Source organism: Antechinus flavipes, chromosome 6, assembly GCF_016432865.1.
Source record: "Antechinus flavipes isolate AdamAnt ecotype Samford, QLD, Australia chromosome 6, AdamAnt_v2, whole genome shotgun sequence".
In the NCBI taxonomy this organism is placed as follows: Eukaryota; Metazoa; Chordata; class Mammalia; order Dasyuromorphia; family Dasyuridae; genus Antechinus; species Antechinus flavipes.
In genome coordinates this window covers 33198449-33225870 of record NC_067403.1, presented here as the reverse complement: position 1 = coordinate 33225870, position 27422 = coordinate 33198449, and the positions used below count along the sequence as shown (strand labels likewise).

At 34.4% G+C, this 27422-nt stretch overlaps 1 long non-coding RNA gene across 1 annotated transcript in view; it reads right to left on the bottom strand.

The window, feature by feature from the left end:
* Window positions 1-26521, bottom strand: part of LOC127540443 (uncharacterized) — a 96122-nt gene extending 69601 nt beyond the window's left edge. The window contains exon 1 of the long non-coding RNA XR_007948147.1: window positions 26389-26521. This is a non-coding gene — a long non-coding RNA (uncharacterized LOC127540443). The remainder of the gene's footprint in view (window positions 1-26388) is intronic.
* Between the last annotated feature and the right edge of the window lie 901 nt (window positions 26522-27422).

Genomic DNA, 27422 nt, shown 5'->3' with positions numbered 1-27422 from the left:
ATGTATTAAGATTGGAGGACAATCAATGGATCACCCACATCCTCCATTCATTCATATCCAGAGAGCTAAATAAAAGCCCTCAGGACATGGAAAACACCTCTTTTGAGGATTTACTGAAATGACAAGAATGGGAGTCACACGGAACAAAAAGGCATAGTTGAGGGCATATGCAATGTATCAAATTATGGTACCAAATATCTGACATGACTCAAACATCAGGATTCCTAGTGACATGACAGTTTTATGTATACCCAAGCAATAAGATGAAATCTCTATATTAGAGGTATGCAAAATTTCACTATTTGAGATATACTTTTCCTATATTTGTACGGTATTTTGGAAGATCAGTCCATTTCTTTTTGAAGAGATGATCTGTGTTTTATTTCTAAAAAACCATCAATAAATCAGTCAAAATCTTTTGAATTGTCATTTATACCCAATCAGTACTTTAATTTTAGAACTGGAATAATTCTGGGAACCTAGGATTCAATCTCCAATTTTCATGTCTTTACATCGACCTGTGATTAGATTGCATCCCTTTCTTATTACTATTTCATAAGCCCTACCTTCCTCCTGAAGCATTTTCTGGTCTCAGCTACTGATGCCCTCTTCCGAACTTTCTTATATTTAACTAATCTGTATTTTTATTTATTCTCTATACATGTATAGAGACACACATACACACATGTTGATATGAATATACATGTAGATACATATATTATGTGTGCTTGCTTTTTACTCCCACTTAAATGTTTCCCAAGGTTAGGTATTATGACTCTTTGTATTCTTTGTATTGGGATCCTAAATGGATGGAATAAAGCCTGCTACATAACACCAGGATTCAGCTCATTCTCTCTGTGTGTTTCTTTTTCTCTACTTTCTCTTCCTTCTTCCACTCCCTCACAACTATTTGAGAGGACAGAAGAGAACAAACCTACAAACTTCTTTTAAAGGAGATTAAGAATTAAATGACAAGAAAACTTTTCAATGACAAAATGATTCTCATAACACAGTGGGGAGATAGGATTAAGGATGAAATTACTGATGACTCATATGCTAATACAATTATAGTTCATGCATATGCATACTAGACAAAAGGATGCAATTAAGTCCACTGGGTGATACAATAGTCATTGGTTGAAGACTAGGTGCCAAAGGATTGTTGTCATTGTTGAAACTAGTAAAATGACAAACAATGGCTGATAGAGAGAGATTCAAATGTCTACATTAAAAATCTCAAAGTGGCTTCTTAATCCATGTAGACAAGTTTTTATTTTAAACTCCTAAAAAAAGATGCCTTATATATCCCTTATATGAAATGATATTTACTTGTATAAAAATCAAAATAATAATAATTTTAATTGTGTTTTAATGAGAATGTTTTTGTGAGAACTTTTTATAAATATTGTCTTTTTCTCAAAATTTAATGAATCTGATTTCTTTGGAAGAGATACTCTTTCCCTAGGAAAGATTATAAACTACTGTCTTCTAATGCTACATGAATCTTATCTGTGATTTGTTTTTACAAATCTTCCATAGAATATCTATCCAATGAACCAAAAGCCTCTTTCTAAGTTTTTAAAAATATGTTGAAGAATTTTATTTTTGAGAATTTCACATGATTTGTCCTGTAGAACTTTAAACTAGGAGATGCTACCTATCCTTCCTCTGAGTCTTTGAAATCAGTTCTCCCCAAATCTGGAGTATATATCAGATTATTCTTAGCCTTGCTGTTCTCTACCACCCTGTAGTTATGATGAGGTGAAGTCTAATTTGGGGGATTCTCGGTATGGGAACCAAAAATATGAGGTGATCTAGTTTTGGGGTTCCCAATTAGGGGACCAAAAATATGAGGTAAAGTCTAATTTTAGGGGTTCCAAGTTAAGGAACCAAGAATATGAGGTGATCTAGTTTTGGGATTCCCAGTCAGGGAACCACAATATGATGAGGTTTAGGGTTTGGGGTTCCTTTTCATAGGGAACCAAATGATAAGGTCTAGATTTAGGGAACCAAAATGAGATTAGGGTTTCTGGTGGTCAAGGAGTTAAATGATAAGGTCTAGTGGCAAGTTCGGGGTTCAGGGAACCAAATGGAGAGGTTTGGCTATCCTCTTGGGATTTGGCACAAGGGTAGGGAGTTTTGGGGAACCCCCTTCTGGTGGCACAGAGATTCCCTATAAAGGAATTTACAAACCCGAAAACCTAAATTGATAAAAGAGGATTGGAAAGTAAGGTTAGAAATCCTGACAGAGAGATATAAAATCTTATTAGAGAAATAGGTGAGGGTTAAATATTATTCCAGTGGGCAGAGGCTTCCTTGGCATAGCTTAGCATGGCATAGCATGGCATGTTTAGAACCTCTGCAAAGAGAGGATTTTAGATTGGCTCTTTTATAATAGGGGCTTTGGCTATAAGCTGAAGGGGGCTAGTGGGTGGAGTCCCAAGTTGGTTCTATCTACAAACTGGGTTTCAGCTTGAGCTGGAATTTGAGTAGAATTGAATGAATTTCTTTAATTGAATAGGGTTGGAATTCTTTTACCTCCAGAATCAACCCCATGTAGATAACAAAATGAAACTGTTATTTCACTCAGGCGGGGGGTCTCTCACTGAGGCAGAGTTGAAGGTTTTCTCCTTGAAGGGGTCCCTTCTTCAGTTACAATAAAAAACAGGATTGAATTTATAAATCTCTATGCACATGAGCATCTCACCTGAGCTGTTTGCAAGAGCTCCTAAATGGTTCTTTGCTTCCAATCCCTCTAATTTCAGATTCCAGAGCTACCAAAATAAGTTTCCCAAAACACAGGTTTGATCATGTCACTCCCCTCCTCAAGAATCTGCCTGAGTGGATTTTAGTAAAATCAGCCCCTCCTTCCTAAATTACTCCGTCTTTAAGTATGTTTTCATTGTATTAAGGTCTACTTTCTACTTAGAAAAACTTCCTTTTTTTAGACAGCTCTTATGAACTTAACAGCAGGAGGTATAATTCCTATTCCATGCCCCTGTATGATCTCAAAATTTCTGAGCTCACATTCTATTCTAGAGGTATACACATCATTTTCATATGCAATTGACTCAATAAACAACCTCTGAATAAAAAAGTTTTTAAAAATCTGAGTTCTCTTTATCTTCTCCAGTAAAAATGCCCATTCCCTTTACCATCCAGAATTATTTCCATTTTGTACTTTCCCCTTACAAAAGTCTGTAATCAAGTTAAGCTGGCCTACTGCTGATTCCCATAAAGGACATTTCATCACTCATCTCCATGATTTTGCTGCAGAAAACAGTTCTGTTTTTTAACTCTACTTTTTAGAACCCTAACTTATTTCCAGACTCTATTTAAATGCCAATATTTTTACATTATCTTTCTTAGTTTTCTTGGTCATCAGCTCCTTCTTCCAATCCACTCTACTCCAAAATAACTTTGTACTCATCAGGAATACATTTTGCATTTGTGTATCTGTAGCCATTGTGTATCTCTTTACCTTCTAGTAGAAAGAAAGGAGAAAGATATAGTACACAAACATTTTGACTAAAGGATACATTCACAGAGGTAGAGCTATAGTTATATATCAACTAATACAAATTAAAATTGTGCAATTTGTGTCTCTAAGGATTGAGAACATCCAGAGCACAAGAGTGATTGAAACAGGTTAAAGGAATAGGTGGTGATAGAAGGCTAAAAGATGACTAATACACTAAATATTAGAGTCATGATCTAAATCTCTTTCAGTAGTCTAGAACATCAGGATATATCTAATATGATGGCTTTATATAAGGATGCTTAGTCTTATACTTGCATTTAAAAGATCAGTTTCACAAGGACAAGATTGAGGAGACATAGCTAAAAAGCAAGTTTTGGGGATGGTTTTCTTTTCCCCTGTCATAGAATTAAAGCCTAGTTTAGTGATTTGAAAATTCAGAATGATAATTGAATATGATATAGCAGTTCCTTCCTCCCTTCCTACCCTCAAAAAAGGTCATTTAATGTTGGGCTACCTAAGAAAGAATTGATTGCTTCCAGAACTAAAGAAATAATGGTAGTATTGTATTAGAATCAGATCTCATCCAGAGTGGTATATTATAGGTCTGGGAACCACTTTTTAGAAAGAATATTGATAAACTGGAGAGTGTTCAGAGGAGGTAAAAGTCCTCACCTGCAACCTTTTGAAAGAACTGAAGATTTTTAGCCTGAAGAAGAAATGGCTTTATAGGAAAGGGGGAGGAAATTACAGTTGTCCTTAGGGATTTGAAAGGCTGTCATGCAGAAGATGAATTAGATTTGTTCTCTTTGAGCCCAGAGGACAGAAGTTGGAATATTATGTGGAAGTCTCAAAGAAACAAGTTCAAGATTGATTCAAAGGAAAATATCTGAGCAATTAGAGCCACCTGCACATGGAGCAATAGACTGCCTTGAGAGATAAAGGATCCCCTTTGGAAATCTTCAAGCAAAAGCTGATGGAACACTTGTGCGTCATAGAGGGGCTACTTTTGTCAGGGATTGTTCGGATTCGATAGTCACTGAGGTCCCTTTCAATTCTGCTATTTTATGGCCTGCCATCTACAACTGGATAGGTACAGAGAACAAATGATAAGCCTCATCACAAACACACACAACAGAAAGGGGAAGAAAAAAAAAAAAAAACTTGGATCATACAATTCAGTCTTTTTTCTTTTTTCTTCTGAAAATATAAAAATACTTTATTAAAAAGTTTAATTTCCAACTGCTAAATAATATGAATAAAATAAGAACAGAGAATAAAATGTCTAGCAAATGGAATCGGCAGTTAGGTAGTACTGTGGATAAAATGCTGAGGCTGGAGGCAGGCTGAGTTAAAATTTGAGTTAAAAATCCTACTTCAGACATTTACCATCTCTAGCATCCTGAGTAAATCACTAAACCTCTGTCACTTTTCTCCTTTATAAGGAGAGAATTAATAATAGCTGCTTCTCCACAGGGTTATTGTGGAGATCAGATGATAACATTATAGATGGAATACCTTGGTAAATCTTAAAATGCTATATAATACTTGCTATTTTTTCATGAAAGTCTATTTTCACACATAATTTCAACTCCTATTTATCAATACATATTTAATATAGACTTTCCTTTTTTATTTTAATAAGGAAACATTAACTTTCCCCAAAGCTTCAAGCATCAAAATGCCTCAAGCCTAGTTTATATACATGGCTCATTGCTTCTGACTGTTTCCATCACTCTGGCACTTAAAGGTAGCTCTGGCATAAAACCGGTTATTTGTTTATATTTATTGTCAAAGGAGGCAGAAGTTTGCTTCCTTAGCTTCTCTCCTCAGTCTTAGTATATCTACCTCATACCTCAAGGGAGAAAATTGACTATATTCTTCATTTTTTCTTTCTTTACCTTTTAAGCTCAAAAGAAAAAAAAAAAAGAAAAAATTACAAGGCTATATCATATGTACCCATACATATTCAGTCTCCAGGACAGTCCTTTTTCTTGTTGTTCCAATCTGGAGAGAGTTCCCCTAGCAACCATGCTTCTATATTACTCTTTTCACTTTCCTTTGAAGCTCATCATGCATATAAAATGACTTTGCACCAAATACTAAAGATAACCCTTTAATTTACTTAGCAAATCCCAGGTCCTTCAAAGACTCTAAAAGGGCTCTGCCTTTTCCTCCTTCTGAAATTTTTAAAACACAGAGAATAAGATGACTTTAAAATATAAGTGAATGGTGATTCACACACATAGCTATAATAGAAAATTTCAGTTAGTAAATTATGACTTAATATTAAATATTAAGACTACATAGAATTCTTAAAGTGAGAGAAGGGAAATGAGATGCTGGGGATGACAGTTCAATTGGAGAAATAACAAAGAATGATAGAATCCTTTTGGGTCCCATAACTGAAGACCTAATTTCCTGCATGACCTTTTCACAGATATTTCATCACAGAAACAAGACATGGGTGGGACTCCACTGTGATGTTGCTCTGACAACTCTCAGGCCTGGCAACTGCTACAAGTGGAGCATCATTTACCTTCTGGCAAGCTGAATGGCTATCAGCCCCAGGAGTCTCCTTCAAAAAGAGGCATAGTGATTAATCAGAACTTAAGGGCGTTAATAACCATGTCATTGTGATAAGATTACACTTTCAGTTGGACAGAGAAAAGATTCCTTCAACTTCAATGAAAGCATACAGGTAGCTTGCTCATATAACATTTGACCCTGATTTTTTTTTTTTTTGTAGAGATACTCAAAACCTGGATATTTTCATTCTTTTCAAAAAGAGAAAAAAATCTTTCCAAATAGCACTTTGAGCATAAATAATTGGATTAGTAGCTTTTTAGAACAGAGTATATTCTGTTTTAAACTTCTCTTTTTTTAATCCCTGTTTTAGTTTAATTCGGAATACATAGGCTAGGGATAAGACCTGTGATTCTTTAGTATATGGAATTCCCAGGCAACTTCTACTAATGCAGGTTAGCACCTTTTCTTCAACTTAATATTCTATCGTGAATTATACAGAGCATTCAGAATAGAGTTATTTACCCAATGACATTCAATCTATATGCGTCAAAGGAAGAATCTGAATCTAGGTTTCTGTGACTTTGGCGATAGATTTCTACCCATTATATGCCCCACCCCCTACCTCAGGGGTCACAGAGTATTCAATAAATATTTATTGATTCAAATCTTCCATCTATACTCTTATTTTCATTTGACCTTTTTCAGATGACACAGCAAAAGAGAAACCTAAAGGACTGCTTCAAATGGAACATAACAATGAATTCAAACTCCATAAAAAGAGCCCCCCAAAATATTGGCTCTCCATTCTGACTAGTGTTGAAATACGATACTTTCCTGAAACTGAGACCCTGCTGTGACACTTTGCCTTCAAAGAGCAAGAGCAATAATAAACCAACACAAAATTCAAATGATCCAATGGCCAAAATTAGATTAAAATCCTTAAAAATCAGCCTTCCAGTAATAGGTGTCCTTGTTGTAACAATTCATCTTGCCAAATTGTCTAATGGTCAAAATTTAGCTACTACAATAGCAACCTGATCAAAATTAAGTGATATGAAAGAGAAAAAGTCCCTCATTTCATCCTGAAAGCTGAAAAAAATGAGAAAATCTGAGAACAGAGATTTGGAACTGAGAGATTTTAGAAGCCAATGAATCCAGCTCTCCCATTTTGCAGATGAAGAAAATGAAAGCCCTGGAAACTAAGAAAATACCCAAAGTCATACAACTAATATATAAATGAGGCAGCATTTGAAACCAGTTCTTCCCTATTATAGGGCCTATCCACTAGGCCATCCTTCCTTTATGTGTGTGCATATATTTAGTAAGTCCATATTCATTCATTCACTACTATGTGGAGAAACTCAAAAAATGGTTATGGGAGGATATTCTGTCAAGATGAAGGTCTAGCAAAGGTCTGGCAAATCCAAAACTTACAGTTTAGCAGTCCTGAGAGATTTTACTTTTAAATTTTGACCTGTTTTTATTTATTTTTAAAAGTAAAAGATTATCCCTACTTGGCTGTAAGGAAGCTGAAACCACTGGTAATGCTTTTGTGTTTTTTTTTTGTTGTTGTTTTTTTTGTTTTGTTTTGTTTTTTGTGGCAGACAAGTAGCAAATAAATTTTAAAAGTTAAATATGAAATCAAATTAAGATGCCTTGAATTCTTTCCTTCTTTTTCTATTCTTTCCCTATTTTAATTTCATTGAGTTTCAGAGAGGTTTTAATAGATGATATTCAATCAAGATTAGAATTTAGCAAATAAAGCAGTGGGTGTTCAGGGAGTATCAAAAATAAAAATTCAATAAAAACAATGATCAAAGTCCCCATAACTGTAAGACTCAACAAAGAACATCTAGTAAGTAGCCTATGGCTTTCTGGAGACGTTGACTGCCTGTCTCTGCTCATGCACATAAATTAGGAATAAAGTACTTCCCGGGAAATTGTACATTCATAGCCAGAACAGATTAACACCGAAAATCAAATGCTTGTTTGCATTTTTAAAGTATTTCCATTTCAGTCATTTTTAACCCTGCTCTTTTATCCATCCATTCCTTCACTCAAAGGCCAGATAAAGTCCAAAAAATTGAATTAACATATAAACGATTTTATAACTATTTAGTAGAACTACGCTGACCCAAAGGTCCTTTCACCATCAGTAAAAGCTAATGAAATAAAGACCATTATAAGTTTAGGAAAAAGTGCTGCTGAACTTTCATTGATTCATTAAACAAGTTTTTATGAAACCCTATATTTTATATAACATTGTTCTAGGCAATCTGAGTGGATATAAAGAAGATACTTCTTTAAAGATACTTTAAAAGAGCTATTCAATCTCTGGCTTGGAAGGTACCTCAGAAACCATATAAACCTAATTGAGAATATGCCATTCAAAATCCCCAACTAGTACCTTGATCCATATACTCAAATAGCTTGTAGTTAATAGAAGAATTACTATCTCTACATATGAAAAGTTTGATTCATTGATTTAAGATAGTAATGAAAGGTATCACCAAAGTCAAGGATTCTTAATCTGGGATGTCAAAACTTGTTTTATTTTAAATATTTTGCTAAGTGTATTTTCAGTACAATTGGTTTCCTTTGTAATTCTACATATTTTGTTTTATGCATTTTAAAACATTATTCTGAGTCTCCTTTGCTGTATGTACATCCAGATCATATACTCTAGCTTTAAGTGTTCTTCAGAGGGAAATGCCTCTTTTCTTCCTTCTCTGTGTTACTTCACTTGGTGATCTTATCAGTTCCTGTGGATTTAATTATCATCTCCAGGCTGATAATTCTTAAATCTATCTATTTGACCCCAATCCCTGTGCTGATTTCCAATCTCATATCTCCAAGTACTTTTCAGATATCTCAAGCTGGATGTCCAATATACATCTTAAGTTCAACATGTCCAAAATGAAACTTATCTTTCCCCCTAAAAATGTCCTGTCTCCTACTTTTCCTCCTATTAAGAGATCCTTATATTCCTCCCATTCTCTTGGGCTCATAACCTAGCTGCATCCTCAATTTATTATCTCCTATCCTTTATATCTGCTCTGTTTCCAAGGCTTTTTGATTTCACCTTTGAAACATCTCTCAAATGCACTCCCCTTTGTCCTTTGATATTGCCATCCCCATGATATAGATATTCATCACTTCACAACTATATTATTTCAGTAATCTGCTGATGGGTCTACTAGTCTCAAGTCTCTGAGTATTCCAAGCCATCTTCCATTCAGTTGCCAAAGTGATTTTTCTAAAATATGTCTGATTAAATCACAATTCTCTGCTCATTCAACTCCAGTGGCTCCCTATTATCTCCAGGAACAATGAAAAAAATGTCCTTTTTGTTGATCAAAACCCTTTATAACCTAGCTCCTGCCACATTACTCCCCTCCACATACTCACTAGCTTCCTTGGACAAAACAATCCATTTCTCAGCTCAGGGCATTTTCTCTATCTCCAACACCAGAAAAATTCCTTGTCTTTGCCTATTGTGTTCTCTGGCTTCCTTCAAGTCCCATCTGTATGGGAGTTAAGGGAGAACTAACACTTCTAGTGTGAAGACTTGCCAAGTCCTTTTCGTCTACCTCTGATGTCCAACCAGTTACCCCACTATCTCCTGTAGCTCCACAAAGCTGGGCAGATGGGCTAAACCAGGTGGAGAGTAATTGACAGGATTCGAACCCTTTGGTGAATTAGGGATTATCATGTGAAAACTACCCCAATAGAATGGGTGGATGAGAAGATACATCATGGAACCCTTAGAGCTTGGACAGATATCAGATTCCAAGGTCATCTACTGTAACCCGGACCATCACCAGTCATCTTGACTTTTGTCTTGCCATTAGACTGGAGACTCTGGAAGAGACTGTGAGGGTGACAACACTGTACAATTCCGCTTCACTTAAATATAATTCATGCCCAAATCTTCTTCAAAAATGAAAAGCAAACAAGTCCTATCTAAAATCCCATGCCCAACCCCTCTTAATTTGAGTGTCTTCCCTCAGTTGATTATTTTCTATTTACCTCTTGTATATACTTTGTTTTAATATATTTTCTTATTTGTTGTCTTCCCCCTTTAGACTGTCAACTCTTTGAGGGCAGGATTTTTCCTCCTCAGACTTTAGCATAGTGCTTGTCATGTACAGATGCTTAACAAATGATTGTTTGAGAAGGAGTCCATAGTTCAGCAAAGATAGACAAAGGAGTTTAAAGCACAAAATGCAATGAATTGGTAAGTAGATAATTCAGATAATACTCATTATGTGTTCAAAAGGGGAAGAGATTAATAAGTCTAGAGCAAAAAGAGAAAGAAAGATTTGTAATGCTGAAGAAACTGAGTAAGACGAGATTAGAGACCAATTCGATAGTTTATTAAATGGAGAGATATACTGGGACCAATGGATCCATGGTTGATCCCAGGACTAGACGAGACTATCATCTCAAAGAGTCTAGCCCCGGGACAATAAGCTTTTTATAGAATACAAGAACAATGACATGGTGGAGGTGCCTAGGTGGGGATAATCTAATGGAGGGAGGTTACTGATATTCTAATGACATCTAAAATGGATAAACCTTTATCTTGTCAAATATTAAGAAGGAATGTCTATAAAACCTTTATCTCAAACATTAAGAGGGAAAGGTTATAACCTAAGGCAGAATAACTAAATAGGACAATTAGAGAAACTGGGTCACAACATTAAAAGAAACTGGGTCATGACATTAAAAGGGAACTTTCGGTACAACAGGTTCAGGAAAGAAACTAAGACTTGAAGATTAAGAAAAAGGAGAGAAGGTAGGTAGAATAGGATCAACAAAGACATGAAAGCAGGAATACCCATGAAAAACATTTGGGGCCAGGATGGAGTGGGGAAGGAATGAGTAAAACAGACTAGTTGTTTCAGAGACTATAAATAAATGAACAATGATAGGTAAACTTAGAGAGATAATGTTGAGGGCCAGGCTAAGCAATTGAATTTTATCCTCTAATAATAAGAGCTGACTTTTATATTGAACTTTAACATTTGAAAATACATATATTATTATCTCATTTGATCTTCACAACACCCCAAGAAAATTATTGTTTTTGTCCCCCATTTTATAGAATTTAAAATTGCATCTGACAGGAGTTAAATGACTCACCTAATGTCTTAGTTGAGATTTAACTCTAGATCATCCTAATTCCATTTTTAGTGGCCTCTTTGACATACTTTCCTATCTTTTTTAGACAAAGGCTAATTTAAAGATTTTTGAACAGGCACTTTTATGTAGATTTTTCTTCAATTCTTTGAAAGTGGTTTATGCTAATTTCATTTAGAAAAGTATGGCTTTTCTACTATGATTAATTCATTTAATCTGCTCTGCTCATTAGTTCTTTTATTTTAATCTGAAATCATCAAATAAAAGAATGAACCATCATACCAAAGATCAGACATAACTGGACTCTAATGCAGATTCCAACTCTCTATCACTGGTTCAAAGCCAAGTGGAGTAATTATCAATGGTCTTCCTGTTTACTCTCTAATCACTTTTCATTTATCATTTAAAGCATGAATTATATGCTTAAAACACAGAAGCGTACACAAGTACTCATAGCCATTCACCAATAAATGTTGGAATCATTGTACAGTGATGGCTCAGGCATTGAACTTGAAATCAAAAGTTTGATCTCATTTCCATTTTTTTTTAAAGTTGTACATCTAGTTCTATGGGAAGACTCAATTGTCACATCCATAAAATCAAAAATATGAGATAATAGAAAGTTCTAAACCAACTATGGGAGTATTAAATATTGTTGTTTTCATAATTATCATCAGAGAGATTATATTGGTATCAACTATCCATTATGGGTGCTGTAAAGAAAGAAAATGTATAACCCCAGAAGCTCTAAATAAATGTAAGTTATTTGAAACTCATGGAATTTATGTTGCTTATAGACAAAACAATAATTTCATTGTACATAAACAAAAAGTTAGCTATCACTGATGTGCCCTATCTCTCTGCCCAAAAAGTGGCTCAAAGAGTACTTTTAAAATCATATTAATGATTAACCCCTAGAAGTAATCATACTTCACCTGGATCATGTCAAACATATAAATACATTGCACAAATGTCCCTACAAGCTATATGAAAGAGAAACATGGCTTCATTTACAATCCTCTGTGTATTCTTGGAATATGAAAATGTTCATGGTTGTTGATGTTTGTCAAGTTTATGGATTTTTAATAGATTTTTTTAAAAAGAAAAATTTATTTAAAAAATCATTAGTACCATCCTATTTTGTCTCTAGCAAAAAAAAAAAAATACAAATTGCTTAGACTAGCATTTAAAGTTGTGTAAAATCTGCCAGCTACCTAACTTTCTAAACTCATGTTTCTCTCTTTCATGCACTCTGCATTCTAGCAAAACATCAATTCTTGTTGTAGTTAGTTTTTCTAGCTACCTGTGTAAAATCAATTACTTAACCAATGGCAAAACATTAAGAGACGGAGAAAAAAATGACTCTTTCTAGCAGGGAGAAGCCAGAATGTTCCAGAACATCAACATCAATGACCCATAAAAAGAAAATTAGAAAAAAAAAAAAAGGTTTAGGCTAGAGTTAATTAAAAACTGGGCAAGAAATGTGTCACCCTCAATGAGACACTTCTGAAACATCAGAATAAAATCAACCACTTTTCTGGTGAAAGAATTAAAAGTTTTTACAACTAAGATTTGACTCAGAAAATAATTAAAAACAGTGGTCTCCCAGAGAGTCCCAGAGGGGGCTGTTGGCTGCTCACTAAGACATGGAAGATGACAACTATTAAAGTCGGTGACGGAAACCAAATGTTTTAGACAAAAACTTCTTAATACAATCATATATGAAAAATGTTTATTTTTCCTAAATGGTTATGTATGGATAGAATATTGTAACAGTCTCCCAAAACTCATTGCTTTATAAACGTACAATTCCTTCCCTAATACTATTTTGCAGTTAAATAGATATTCCCTCAGGGTGGAGAACACTTCTAAAATACTCAAGACAAGTCAATAAGCATTTATTAAGCATTTACTTTGTGTCAGGTACCGTGCTAAGAGCTAGGCAAACAAATACAAGCAAAATAGACAGAAACTGTGCTCAAAAGAGCTTACCTTCTAATGGGGAAAAACAATATAAAAAATGGAGGTCAAAAGGGGGATAAGAGGAGAAGGGATCCATGTGGTACCATAGTGGTGAAGTCCAGAGAATGGAGGACTGCTGGTCTGGGGTCAAACTCAGAATAAAGATTCCTGTAAGAATTGGCTATGGGAAAATGGAGCCGCAGGAGTAGAAGGAGAACTAAATGTTGGGAACAAATTTAGGAGAGATACTACTGTCTTGACATAGGATATTAGTATAGTATAGTATGGTATAGTATATTATAGTATACCATACTTACAGTATAGTACAGTTTAGTATAATATAGTATACTGTAGTATACCACAATATAGTATACCATAGTATAGTATAGTTTAGTACACTACAGAATAATATAATATAGAACACTTATAGTATAGTATAGTTTCATATAACATAGTATACGATAGTATAACACAATATATACCATAATATAGTATAGTATACTATAAAATACTGTGGTATATCACACTATAGTATACCATAGTATAGTATAGTATAGTTTTGTATACTACAGTATTATATAGTAGAGTATAGTTTAGTATAATATAGTATACTATAGTATACCACAATATAGTATACCATAGTATAGTATAGTATAGTTTAATATACTATAAAATACTGTAGTATATCACACCATAGTATACCATAGTGTAGTATAGTTTAGTATCATATACTATAGTGGCAAGAGAAGTCATTGCACATCTAGGACAATAGTCTAAGTAAAAAGTACTGAGTTTCTGATCTTCCGTGTTGGTTTTGTGGATGGAGAGAAGGGATGAAATTGAACAAATATATAATAATAAAAACGACAACATTTGGCAATAGAATAAATATAGTCAATGAGGAAGTGTGAGAAGCTGAGGATAATGTCAAAAGTCACAGACCTTGCTTACTAGAAGGATAGTGTTGCCCTTGGCAATAATATAAAATTTCAAAAGAGGAATGAATTTGAGGAAGCTACAGTAAACTCTGTTCTTCAAGATCTAATCTAAATGATTTCTCGTCTATGAAGCTTTTCTTGAATCTCCAGAATCCAGTACTAAATATTATTAGCAGCAATGGCATGAAAGAGGCACAGATCTAGAGTTAGGAAGACTCAACTTCCGGGTTCAAATCTGGCTTCAGATGCTTACTAATACTTACTAGGCAAGTCACTTAACCCTCATTATTTCAGGTTTTTTTAACTGTAAAATGGGGATCATAATAGCATTCACCTGTCAGGGTTGTAAGGGTCGATGTTTGTGAATGAGATGTTTGTGAAATGTTTAGCACAGTACCTGGCACATAGTAGGTGCTTAATAAATGCTTATTTCCTTTTCTATATTATCTGTAACTGGTATGCCTCTCATTTAAGAGTTTATCATAAGCTATGCTGTATAATTGTTCTTACCTATGTTATAACCTCTCCTATCAGATGATAGACTCTTGTTGCAAATATCACATGCTATAGTATCTCCCTTTAACTCCTAGTACAGGATGACACATTGAGTACTTAAATAAATGTTTGCAGAATGAACAAATAAATTAAGGAGAACTTAGTGTACTTGGAATCTTAATAGTCTATTAGAAGAGACACAGTGCTTTTTCTGTTACCAAACAGTGTGATTATAATTATAAAGATGATTTATAAAGTTTTCTCTCCCTCCCTTTGAAGATGATTTGGGAAGTGGTCCTAAGTAATTTGAACCACCTCATCCAGATAGCAAGAGGATGCCCCAAGAACAGAGGGCCAACTGGAGAAAGTGAGGTAGATCTCCTTTTCCACATGAACCCTGTAGGAAGTGCTAACATAAGTGGATGAGACACATTCCGGATAGTAGGAGAAGGAAAGAACTATTTCGACATTGAATGTACAAGAAATTTGGAAAAGGAACCTAAGTTTAAAAAAGCATGGAGAGTGGTTCTTCCAGGCCCTGGGGCAACCTCTTACATGTTAAAACAGCATCCTACGCAAGATAAAACACAAAAACAAAAATGGTGACAATCTGGACAAAAGCTGCAATTTTTTAAAGCTCTCTGTGTACTCAGCTGACTCAGAGATTCTAAGAATTTTACTACTTACTAACAGGATGATTCCCTAGGAAAGCAATTGTACATCATCTGTTAGTGGCTGGGGGCAACACTAGGAAAAATAACTGTGGAGGACAAAAAGAAGGGGATCTGCAAGAAATGGCAGTCACCTGCTGGGACTTGAGGAGAATACTTGATGCAGAGGATTACAATCGGGAGAAGTACCCAGGGACGCTTGCTGACACCAGCTAGAGGCAAGAACTGTGCAATTAAAGGAAAGGGCTGCCTAAGGGAACACACAGATACAAAGGAGCAGACCTTACCTGCCTCTTGCTGGAGTTGTAATCAAGGCATCACTGCAAATCAAATCACCAAAACGATAGAGACAGCTGGCAGAGGGCTGCTCCCTGTTTACTGTCACCCTCTGATGAGGGCTCTGAGTTCTGTTTTCTTTAACTTGGAAATAAAGTTGTTCATGTTATGAGCCGTGAGTGTGTGTATGTACTTAGAAGAGGATAGTGGCTGAGAGACAGAGAGAAAGAGACAAGAGAGAGAAAGAGAGATACAGCAAGACAGAGAAATAGAGAGGGAGAGAGAAAAAGAGAGAGAAACAGAGAAAGACAGAAGCAAACAGAGACAGAGATAGAGACTCAGAGACAAAAATAGAGACAGGGAAAGAGGAGAGAAATAGAGTAGAATTTTCAAGATCTTTTGTATAAGGAAAATGAATTGAAGAAATAAAAATCTTCTTGAAGGGAGTATAGCTTCTAGGAGAAATATAGCAGTAATCCTGAGGTCCCCTGACTTTAGAGCGCTATTGTTCTAACAGTCTGTCTGTCAATGATCCTAAGGTCTCCTGGCTTTAGGAATACTATAGTATATAGTCCTAGAAATTTTGTTGACCACATAACAATCTGTCGGTCAATGTAAAAAGGGTTTCTGAGATAAATGGTGAGGTACATACCAAACCACTCCTCAATCCTACCTCTGCTCCATAAAATTAACATACAGTGACATGAAGAACCAGATTTCTCTGTCTTTTCCTATAAATTTGTCTTCTCACTCCTGTTTTTTTTTGCTAAATGCTTTTGGAACTTAGCCCATCTCAATTGCCATTACAATTACCATAAACTTTGCCCCTTGGTTTTGAGATGGGTCCGAGCCTGCAAATGCTTTTGAGACACCTCAGGACACTGGTCTGGGACCCCAAACTTCTGGGATCCCTTTTTGAACCCCAACATTTTCAAATCTACTTGATCTTTTGTGCTGGGAGAGATCATCTCAGACACGGATTTATAGATAAGAAAACAAGAGTATCCAATTCTCTATCATATGGGCCTTCTACTTTTGAGCTTACTCGGAAGAATGACAGGCAGTCAACCAACCCAGCTTACCGTTTCTCTGGAGGAGAGAGAATTATCCTCTCTTTTTCCACGAAGTATAGTAATCATAGCAGAAAAGAAAAGGAATAGGAGACTAAAGATAATCTCTAAAACAGGCTGAAGTTCCCTGTATTTCAAGGAATCTCTCTTAGCTTAAGTGTTAATTTTGATGAAAAAGAGAAAGAATACAAGATGTTTTGACCACCTGGCTGGACCAGAAAGAACAGTTAAATTTAGGACTAATTTTTAAGACTAAATAATTTAGAATAATGCTTTCTGAGACTGAATACTTGGTTTTAAGAAGCTTTATCAGTAACCAGACATAAAGAATTTATACAAATGTGATTGCCAAAAATTACCTGAAATCCAGTATCTCCTAAATTTTATCCATCAATTTATTTCATAAATGAAACTACTAACAAAACAATTTTCCTTTCAAATAAGCCCAAAATCAGATTTATAGAGCAATATCTACTGAAGGATAAATAGATTTTTCATAATGTTTCATTCACATTTGTGTTATCCTTTTAACTAATAGAAAACTTTGATGCTCAGTCACTTTTTAATCTTATTTTATCTCCACAATCTATAAAATTTTCAGCTGTTTGTATCATCAACTATAATGATTAAACAAAGCAGAAAACTGTGCAAAATATTTCCATAAAATTTAGATCTCTAGTAAATGAGAAACAGGAAAAAATACACTCATCTATGCAAAGAAAAGATTGAAAATGAACCCGGGGCAAAATAATTTATATTTCAAAACTTTTAATGGAAACATAAGATGAGAAGACATTTATAATGAAAAAGAATAACTACAAAATGTACCCAGACAAATAATGGTGTTTGTTTCTTAAGCTGATTTTAAAATAGGCTTCTGAATGAAAGAATAATGACTTTAAACTCTATCTCTAAGTCATAAAAAATTCACTCTAGAAGAGTTGATCATCATTTTATTCCTCAAAGACCCAAAACGAGTTTAGGGTAGATACCTTAAAAGAGAGACTTTTGAATGTAAAATATCACCTTACCTCAGATTGCCATAATGATCAGTAAAGTTTGAAGAGACCTGGAATGAAAAGTTAACCACCAACTACCAACAATGGATTAAATACCACATAGAACATTTTAGCAGCTGGGGTCCCTTGAGTACTTGACAAGGTGATACATAAAGCAATTAAAACAAGCAAATAAAGTTTATGCTCAGCAATTGTGCTCACAGAGAGATTGCTTTCCCAATGGAGCCTTTTTTCTTATTAAATGAAATAGCCAGTTAGGCTTGGTTAAATGTTTCATTGTAAAATAAAGCACCACAAGGTGGTTTGTCTATCAGACGCGTCCACTTCTACACTTAGACATAATTAACTAAGAACCATCAGGATAAACTAAGAAATTTATCTTGAACATAGAATGATTTTAACTATTCTCTTTCATATGACTTAGAACTTGAAGAAACCCCAGAAATCCCTTCATTTAGAGATGGGAGCTGAAGCTGGAACTTCATTACTAAAAAAGAACTCCCTCTACCAGGGTAGATGGGCACCTTCTCTGCAGCTTAGTGTTAGATAGTTGTTTAGAATCATGTATGGTTTGATGACTTACCCAGGATCACATAGCCAGTATTTTGCTAAGACAAAACTGGAATGTAGGTCTACCTGGTTCCAAAGATGACTCTTTATCCACTACACTATATTGCTTCCTTTACAGAAGATAACAACAACCATAGCCTTTTTTAATAACAACTTGAGATTTGGATAGATAAATAGATAGGTAAATGATAAAGAAAGAAGAAAGGAAAGGGAAGGGAAAGGGAAGGGAAAAGGAAGGGAAAAGGAAAGAAAAGGGAAGGGAAAGGGAAGGGAAAGGAAAAGGAAGGAAAGAAGGAAGAAAGGAAGGAAGGAAAGGAGGGAAGGAGGAAGATAAATATACTTGTGTACACAAATGAGTGTATCAATATAGATGTGTTTGGGTATGTGTAATTTCATAGCAAGCCCATAATATAAGGAAAATATTACTATTTTCTCCATCTTATAGATGAGGAAATTAAGACAGAGCAGTTTTCTCTCTGACTCTGAGTCCTGTGATCTATCTATTATGAAACCCAGCTTCCCTAGGTAACATCTAAAAACATCCAAACCAAAAGGTCATTTAACCAAAAAGGTTAAAGATTTTTTTCCATGATTATATAGGCATTAACACATCAGAGTTGACATTTGAACTCAGTTCTTTAGACTCCAAATTCAGTACACTTTCCACTTCAAAATATTTAAAAGTCATTTTCTATGGGTTTTTTTTTTACATGTCAATAAAGCTTTATAATTTTTTCTTTATTTTTCACTTATTCCTTTAATCTTAAAATCTGCTGGACATATTTGATCAGATTTCTTAAGTATGTATATGTATACATATGATTTATCTGTTACATCATTTACTCTAGATTTTGAGGGCCATAAAATAGAGACTAATTTCTTATAAAACTAAATATGAATTAAATTTCATTAAAAATGGAATTTTTTAGTGTCCAGTCAGAATGTCATTCAAAAATTAACTCTTCCCCAGTATAGTAATATATCTTCATGATTTTCTAATGTTGCTTCCCAGAGACACATCTAGATGATAGGTGTTTTAAAGTTTATTTCTAGGTCTTGATGCTTAGTGTTTTCTGCAGATGGTACCTATATATACTTGATTCTTTAATATCCACAGATTTTTCTTATGATCTTCATCTATCTTGTGCACAATCTACTCTTTTAAAATCCATGGAGATCTTGATGGTTCCATCAAGTCTGATGTCACCCAAAACCCACCACTATGTCCTTATTTACTTATTGAGGAAAAAGTTATACCGATTTTTAAGGCTAACTTTACCCTTATGACAAAGTTCAATTTCTTTACCTAAGTATCAAAAGTATGATCTCTATTTGACATAGAAATCATGTGCTTTGATGACCAGCACCATCATTCTGGAACCATATTCTCAGAGTTCCTCCCTCAAAGTTAAAGTAGGAGGGTATCTTCTCATGGGAGCATTCCAGTAAGGGTTGGTAGTTTATTTTTGCTTAATGCCCTTATTCTTGGAAAAGACTTACAAGTTGCAAATAACAGCTAACAATTAAATAGTTTTATAAGATTTTTCAAATATGCTGCATACATTATCTCATTTATAACTTATGGTATCTCTTGTAAGGTAAGCATCTGTAAGGATATGATGATGTCCATTCTACAGAAGAGAAAACTGAGACTTAAAAACATTAAATCACTTGGCCATACAACTTACTAGGTCTCAGAGACAGGATGAAAAATTTTTGTGACTCCAGTTTAGAATTATTTCCCTTATCCCTCTTAAAAGCAAGTATACAATTGTTTTGACAACTACAACTATATTTAATAAAAATTTTGGCAAACATTAGTAGCAAGAAACAAAACAACCTTTTGATATTTGTGCAGAAATAAATGGAAACTCTAATTCTTCTTAATGATATGCAGCATTTTCCAGATGGCAGACACCTTCACACAGCTTTTAGTCCTCTTGGCTATGCAAAATGAATTCACAATTCACTGCCTGATGATATCCCAAGGGTTGGAAGTGATTTAAGAGGAAGACCATATTTCATTCCAACATTCATGGTATTATGGTTAAAGTCATAAGAATAAATAGTCTCCTGATTGTTGGTTCCATTAAAGTGATTTGTGTTGTTTGAACAAAAGTAAATTCAATATAATATAGTATCAAATGGAAAGAATATTTCTTTCTTTGCAAATATGACTTTGTAATAATTAAATATGAATTTATGCTATTAGAGAAGTAAGTTAATGACTATACTTTAATGACGATACTTGGTCTCTATAAGAATAATTAGTTATCCAGTAATCTGAAGGAGCTAGGTGGTATAATGGATAGAGTGAGTGTCCTGAAGTCAGAAAGACTCATCTTTATGAGTTCAAAGTGCCTCGGACACTTGCTATGTGACCCTGGAGAAGTCACTTAACCTTGTTTATCTCAGTTTTCTCATCTAAAAATGAGCTAAAGAAGAAAATGGCAAATTGGTTTTGTACCTTTAACAAGAAAACCCCAAATGGGTTCATAAAGAATTAGAAATGACTGATCATCAACATTCTAGAGGATTTCCTCCCATTTCTTATTTGATATGCTGAGTCCAGACATAATAAAGCCCTAAAAGAATACATTTGAATCTCTCATGACAAATAGAACCCCTTTAACAAATAACTGTTTTTGTTAAGAAAAAAAGTAGCTTATTTTTAATAGAACAAAAAAAACTTGATAATATTAGAAGAAGAAAAAACTTCATTCACAAGTGAGAAATATGGATGAGATGATGGGAGAGCAAAAAGATGGGAAGTGGAGATACTCATCCAGACTTTTAAAATGTAGTCAAGACATTGAATCAACATGGCAGAGAAAAGGCAGAAACTCAACTGAGTCCTCCCAAATTCTCCTCCAAATAACTTTGAAAATTATTTATCTATTTAAAACTTAAATGCAAAATAGGAAAAAAGAAAAGAGAAAAGAACAGGAAAAGGAAAAAAAAAATTAGTCATGTGTCCAGTAGAAAATCTTGGAGGATTCAAAATATGCAAAAATAAATTTCCATTTCAAGAAAGTATAAATAATAGAAGACATTATATGCATAACTATGCATCTTTTCTTTGCTTCCTTGTAGGTTTTTTGTGGTCTGCTGTACATTTTCTACTTTATCCTTTTTTTTTTCTTCTTTTCCTTCCCACCTCCCCCAAGCAAGCTATAACTAAGCAAGTATATATTTATATGTATATTTATATACATATAAATACACACATACATATAGATACAGACATATGCAAACACTTGTATGCATACACACACACACATACATATATCTAAAACAATATTAATATTACTGATATAATGTAGATTTCTCTATTGATTGAACCTTTTTTAAATTTGCTTTTGTCTAATATCAGTGACAACCCCCCTACTTTTTTTCCTAATAAACTCTACTCCTGATTACTATTATTATATTTGTATATATCCCTTAATTCCTATTCCTGCTAACTCTTACTTTACTTCTACTTGTTAACTTGTCTTGCTATTACTTAACCTCTCACTACCGCACCCTACCTCCACCATGTATCGCTCCCTTATCTTCTCCACCCACTTTTCCCTACCCTCTTTCCTATTAATCATCACATCTTATCCCACCTTATCCTATTCCCTTCTTCACTTGTTTCTTTATAGATTTTGGAGGGTGCTATACCCTTCTACTTATATATACATGCACTGTTCCCTCTTTAACCCATTTCCTATGTGAGTACGTTTCAGAACCAACAGTCTTTCTCCCTCATCTAATGCATTTATGTTGGTCCTTGTTATCACCCCTTATTCTTATAGCATAATTACTATTTTTACCTTTCCTAGAAAGTTTTGATTTTTATACTCCTGTCATACTCAAGTCTTTCCCAGTCTTTCTTTTGAACTACCCAATAACTAATGTCAATCTTAATCATATGGTTGATATTTCCACATACAAAACAAATAATTTGTCCTTATATAGGCCCTTGAAATTAGTCTTTGATGTTGGCTCTTATAGGTTAATTTTTTTATTACATTCAGCTTTGAATAAAATAAATTTGAAATAAAATTCTGACAATCTATGACTTTGTTGAATAACTTTTTTCATTCAATATTACACTGAATTTTTCTGAATAAAATATTTTCAGCCATAACGCTATTTATTTTTATTGTGAATATAAAATATTACAGAACCTGTGGACTTTTATTGCAACTGATAAATCTTGTGCAATTCTTATTATAGTCCCAGTATATTTGAATTTTGTGGTTCTTGTTATTGTTGCTTATAAAATTTTCTCTTTGATCTGGGGATTTCAAAATTTAGCAATGGTGTTTCTATATGCTTTCATTGTAGGATCTCTTTGAGGTAGAGATTGGTAGATTTTTTTTTCTATTTCTACTTTCCCCTCTTGCTCTATCACTTCAGGACAATTTTATTTATCACTTGCATTATTGTGTCAAGGTTATTGGATCATAGCTTTCGGGTAGTCCACTTATTCTTTTGTTTTCTTTCCTTAAACTGTCTTCCAGATCTATTGTTTTTCTGATACATGTTTCACATTCTCTTCTATTTTTTTCATTCTTAATATTGTTTTATTGTCTCTTGGTGTCTTATAGCTTTACTGACTTCACCTTGCTTAATTCTAATTTTTAAAGAGTTCTTTTATTAAGACTGCATTTCCTTTTTTAGTTAATTAACTATTTTCTCATAATCTTCTTATTTTTTTCTTGGCTGGTTTTTCTTTTTCTTTTTTTTTTTTTTTAAATCTTATCCTCAATGTCTTTCATTTGATTTTTAAATTCTTTTTTGAGTTCTATAAATTCTTTCTAGGCAGGGAGCCATTTACTGTTTGGGGTAAAAGAGGCTTCTTTTTTACTTCACTGTCCTTCCTGTGAAGATGAATTCACAGCTTCCCTATTCCCATAGTAAGTTTCTATGGTGGATTCTTTTCCCTTTGCCTGTTCATTTTTTTAAAAATAAGAAATTATTAGGATAGTCACTTCTAGTCCTATTGGGGAAAAGCAGCAAGAAATTATGCCTCTGGCTTCATTTCAGCTCTCCCCTCTGACCTGGAATTCCAAACCAAAAGCTCCATCCTTCAAGTGCCCACAATCAGCAGTGGCCCTGCCCCCCAGATTCTGACTCCAGGTGTGCTAACTCCTTCTCACCTGGCTCCTACTCAGCAAAGATTCCCTCAGCCTTTCCAGATTCAGACTCTTGACCTCCCGCCAAACTGTCCTAAAGATGAAAGTTCTTCTGGTTCAGGATGAGGCTCTCTCTGACCCTAGTTCTGGGATCTTTCTTCAAGTCTTCTCAGTTTGTGTCAGGAGGATCCCTGTATTATTTGTGTTCCACTGGTCTATGTTTGCCCTAATATACCATCTGTTTTCTTTGTGGGGGAAATCTGGAGAGCTTGGAATCTTCTGACCTACTCAACCATCTTCCCAGAATCCTTCCCTTCTACCAAACAACTTTTTTAAATGCCTCAAAATGAATTCTGGAGAAACAGAAAAGGGCAAAACAATTTTTCAGCTTTTCTCCCCCACCCCCACTCAGTTTAGAGGATTTATAGGAAAGATCTGTCACAACAGGATAAGGAGGAACATGTCCCAGCAAAATAGTAGCCATGGGGCTACTCAATCAACAATAGCAGCTGCTGGACTTCTCAGTCCACAATTGGTAAAAGGGTTTCAAAATTAGTCAGAAGGATGTCCCAGGGGTCACTTTTCTGGCACAAGTTGCAGGACTGTTGTATTGCCAAAATTCAGAAGACAACTAAAGAAAAGGAAAGGGATCTCTATGTACATAGGATGTATATATATAAAAAATATTTGTAGCAGCTCTTTTCTAGAACCAGAGTAGAAAATAGAAATTGAAATAATTCACAAATGATCTTTTCAGGATTTGGAAATAGAATTTATTTTACTATTTAATATTTAGTGTCATGTCAATGCCAAAGATATCAAACAGTACAACAATTCTATTTTTGTTTAATTTATTGGCGTACATGGTTTTAATACAGCAGATACTTTCCAACAAACACTAAAATACTAACCTCTTACCAAATAGTACAGTTTTATTCCTAAATAATTTAGCTTGATTATTATTTACAGAAAAAAGGTCATTTTTTTAAATTTTAGAAGTATGGCCTTGACATTGGCTATTGCATTTGACCATAATTTTATTTCCTCTCAGTAGTTCATTATGTTATTGCAATATCTTTGTGTCCTTTCTCTTGGCTCAGTTTTCTTGTAATCTATCATTTGGCATGATGTCATTTTCCCATTTTGATGAGAATTCTCTGCTGTCCTATGTCATAATGTGGTCAGCCATTCTCCAAATGTTAGATATATATTTTAATTATCATAAACAATTCTGCTATGAACATTCACACCTATCACCACAGCATTTTTCTTATGATTATTAACTTCTCAGACAAATGGTATGAAAAATGTAGTGATTTTTAGCATAGTTCCAAATTGATTCAAACCTATTTTGAAAACTAGGAATGAAAATAAGAGAAGTCCTTTGTCATCATATGTATTTAAAGGGACAGAAATTTTATGATATACACAATTCTCACCAACTTTAACGGTGCTCCTAAGTGATAGCTGGAGATAGAATAAACTTTTAAAGTTGCTCTTCACTAATTTTGTCACAGGGTGTTAAGTTTTTGACCATAAGACTAACTATTAATCTATACATAATTTGCAGTTAACATGGATAGAAAAAATAACCATACTAAGTGAGGAAATGATACATCCTTGACATATTAAAGGACAATTTTAGCAATATAGTGATGAATAAAGGTACATTTTATTTGTTGTTCTGATCTGATAAAGAATTTTCGACTCTTTATCAAATAAATATGTATCTCAGGTAATGATGGTGAGCTTCTAAGGCTAAGTAATAACTGAAGTACTGCCTAAACAAGAAAATTTCTTGAGATACTATTGCCTTTTGTTTCTGGGCCTTTAATAAACTGTACAGGAATTATAGGCAAAGAAATTACCAAGTAAACTAATAATTTCAAGCAATGAGAGAAAGTATAAATGAAAGTAATTTGCCTTTGATTAAAAAAAGATGAATGAGTTCCATTATATTCCATGAATTGATTTTTTTTAGATTAATTATGCCACTTTTCTGGCACAAGTTGCAGGACTGTTGTATTGCCAAAATTCAGAAGACAACTCTCTTCTATTTATCTCTTCTATTTAGTTCAACTATTATTGAAATGTTATATTGTGGTGTTTTTCAGAAGGTGTCATGTGTTATCAATTAGTCTCTATAGTACTTAAGGGAAAGGGTCACATTTTATATATCTTGACACCTTCAATAATATTTTGCATATAATAGTAACACCATACATCAATAAATTGCTATTTATTTTTTTTATTCTTATTTATCTTTAATTTCTCTTGATTACTGTTTAATATCACCCATTTAAAAACTACCCATCCCTTCCACTGTGTTTTCTGGAATGCTTGATCCATAGATAACAAATTTCCTTTCATCTTAAACCTTTTCCTTTTTTATTTTCTCCATTTTCTTATTCTTATTCAGACCTGGATCTCTCCTAATATCTTTCTCAATCACCCTATCAAGCATTGATTTTATTTTTATTTATTCTTCTGTTTTATCAGATTTGATAGGGTAATTAGACTATTCATTGCTCCCTTCTGCCACTTGCAGGATCTTCTATCATTATTACTAAGTATCCTTTTCTCTTTTAAGGTTTATTCAGTCTTTATTTATTCCCCAATCAAGATTCTGGTGGGAGTTGTCCTCATGATTTCAGAACACTCTCAATTATTTCAATGTCTGGATTGCTGTTTTCTTCCTATTAAACTTCTGCAGCTTTCTAGAGGACTAAAACATATCAATATTCCACAAACATCCTAACCTCCTGATTCTTCAACTTACTAATTTCCCATGATCTACTCCTCCCCTTGTCAACATCAGCTCCATAATGAGATAATCATTACCTTGATCTTGCTATCACCCACAAGTTTCTCACCTCTATATTCATGAATTCTGAAATTCTGTTATCTGACCCCAAACTGAGTCATTTGATCTCTTCTTCTGCCTTGTAAATCCAATCTATTCTTTATCATCACTGCAATATCCAATTTTTCCTTCCCTCAACACTTTTCTAGACAATCACTCCTACATTTTCTAATTCTCCTCCCTTTCCCATTCCAACTCCTTAATTATCCAGTTTAGCTACATACTGTCCCCATTCTCTCAAGTCCTTACCACTGTAGTCCATCAAAGATCTTTCTCTGTTCCCATTTTTCCTTCTATCTCTCTTTTCAGAATCCTTGTTGAGCTCTTCCATAGCTTGAGACCAATTCTGTTTTTCTTGGAGGCTTTGGATGTAGGAGCTTTGACTTTGTTATCATCTTCTGAGTGTGTGTTTTGAGCTTCCTTGTCACCATAGTAACTTTTTATGCTCAGAATCTTTTTCTATTGTTTGCTCACTTTCCCAGTCTTTTCCTAGTCTTTTAAGTCTTTGTTAAAGTAGGACTCTGTTTCCTGGGTGGAGGTTGCACTCTCCTGAGCTTCAGGGATTTTCTGCAGCTGTTTTCAGAGATTCTTCTTAGGATCCTGACCATAAACCCTATTTTCTGCCCAGGAACTATGGGAAAAAGTGTTTCCACCCCACTGTAGCTGTAAGATCTGGTGTGCTAAAACAAGAGTCCTTCCTTAGTGCTAGTGAAGAGACTTCCTGTGAGCTGAGCCTCCAAAAGGTGCCATTTCCATTGCCACCATCCATGCCTATTCCAGGTTCACTGGTTTCCCAAGGCCTTCTCATCCTGCTGACAAAACTGTCTTGCTGACCTTCCAAGTTGTTTTTGGTGTCTCTAGACTGAGAGATTTAGAAATCACCATACTACCGCTGATTCAGAGGCAATCCCAAGGCCAGGACTGGAATGCCTCATCTATAAAGAACAAATTTCCTTTGGTCTCACTGGTATCACAGACCTTTCCTGTGGAACTTCTAAGTTGTCTTCAGCTGAAAAACATTCCACTACATCTTTTTGTGTGTTCTGATGCTCTATAATTTTATTAGAATAATTATGTAAAGGAATTTGGAGAGGTTTGGGGAAGAGCTTGATGATTTCCTGTCCTTACTCTGCCATCTTGTTTATGCCTTCTCCAAGATCTTTCTCTGTCAAGCCTCAGAGTTGATGACTCCTACCATCCATTTCTTTTACTCCTATCCTTGTGTTCATAAATTACACTTTAGAAAATCATGAAACCATGCTACATTCTCTTTTTCATGTATG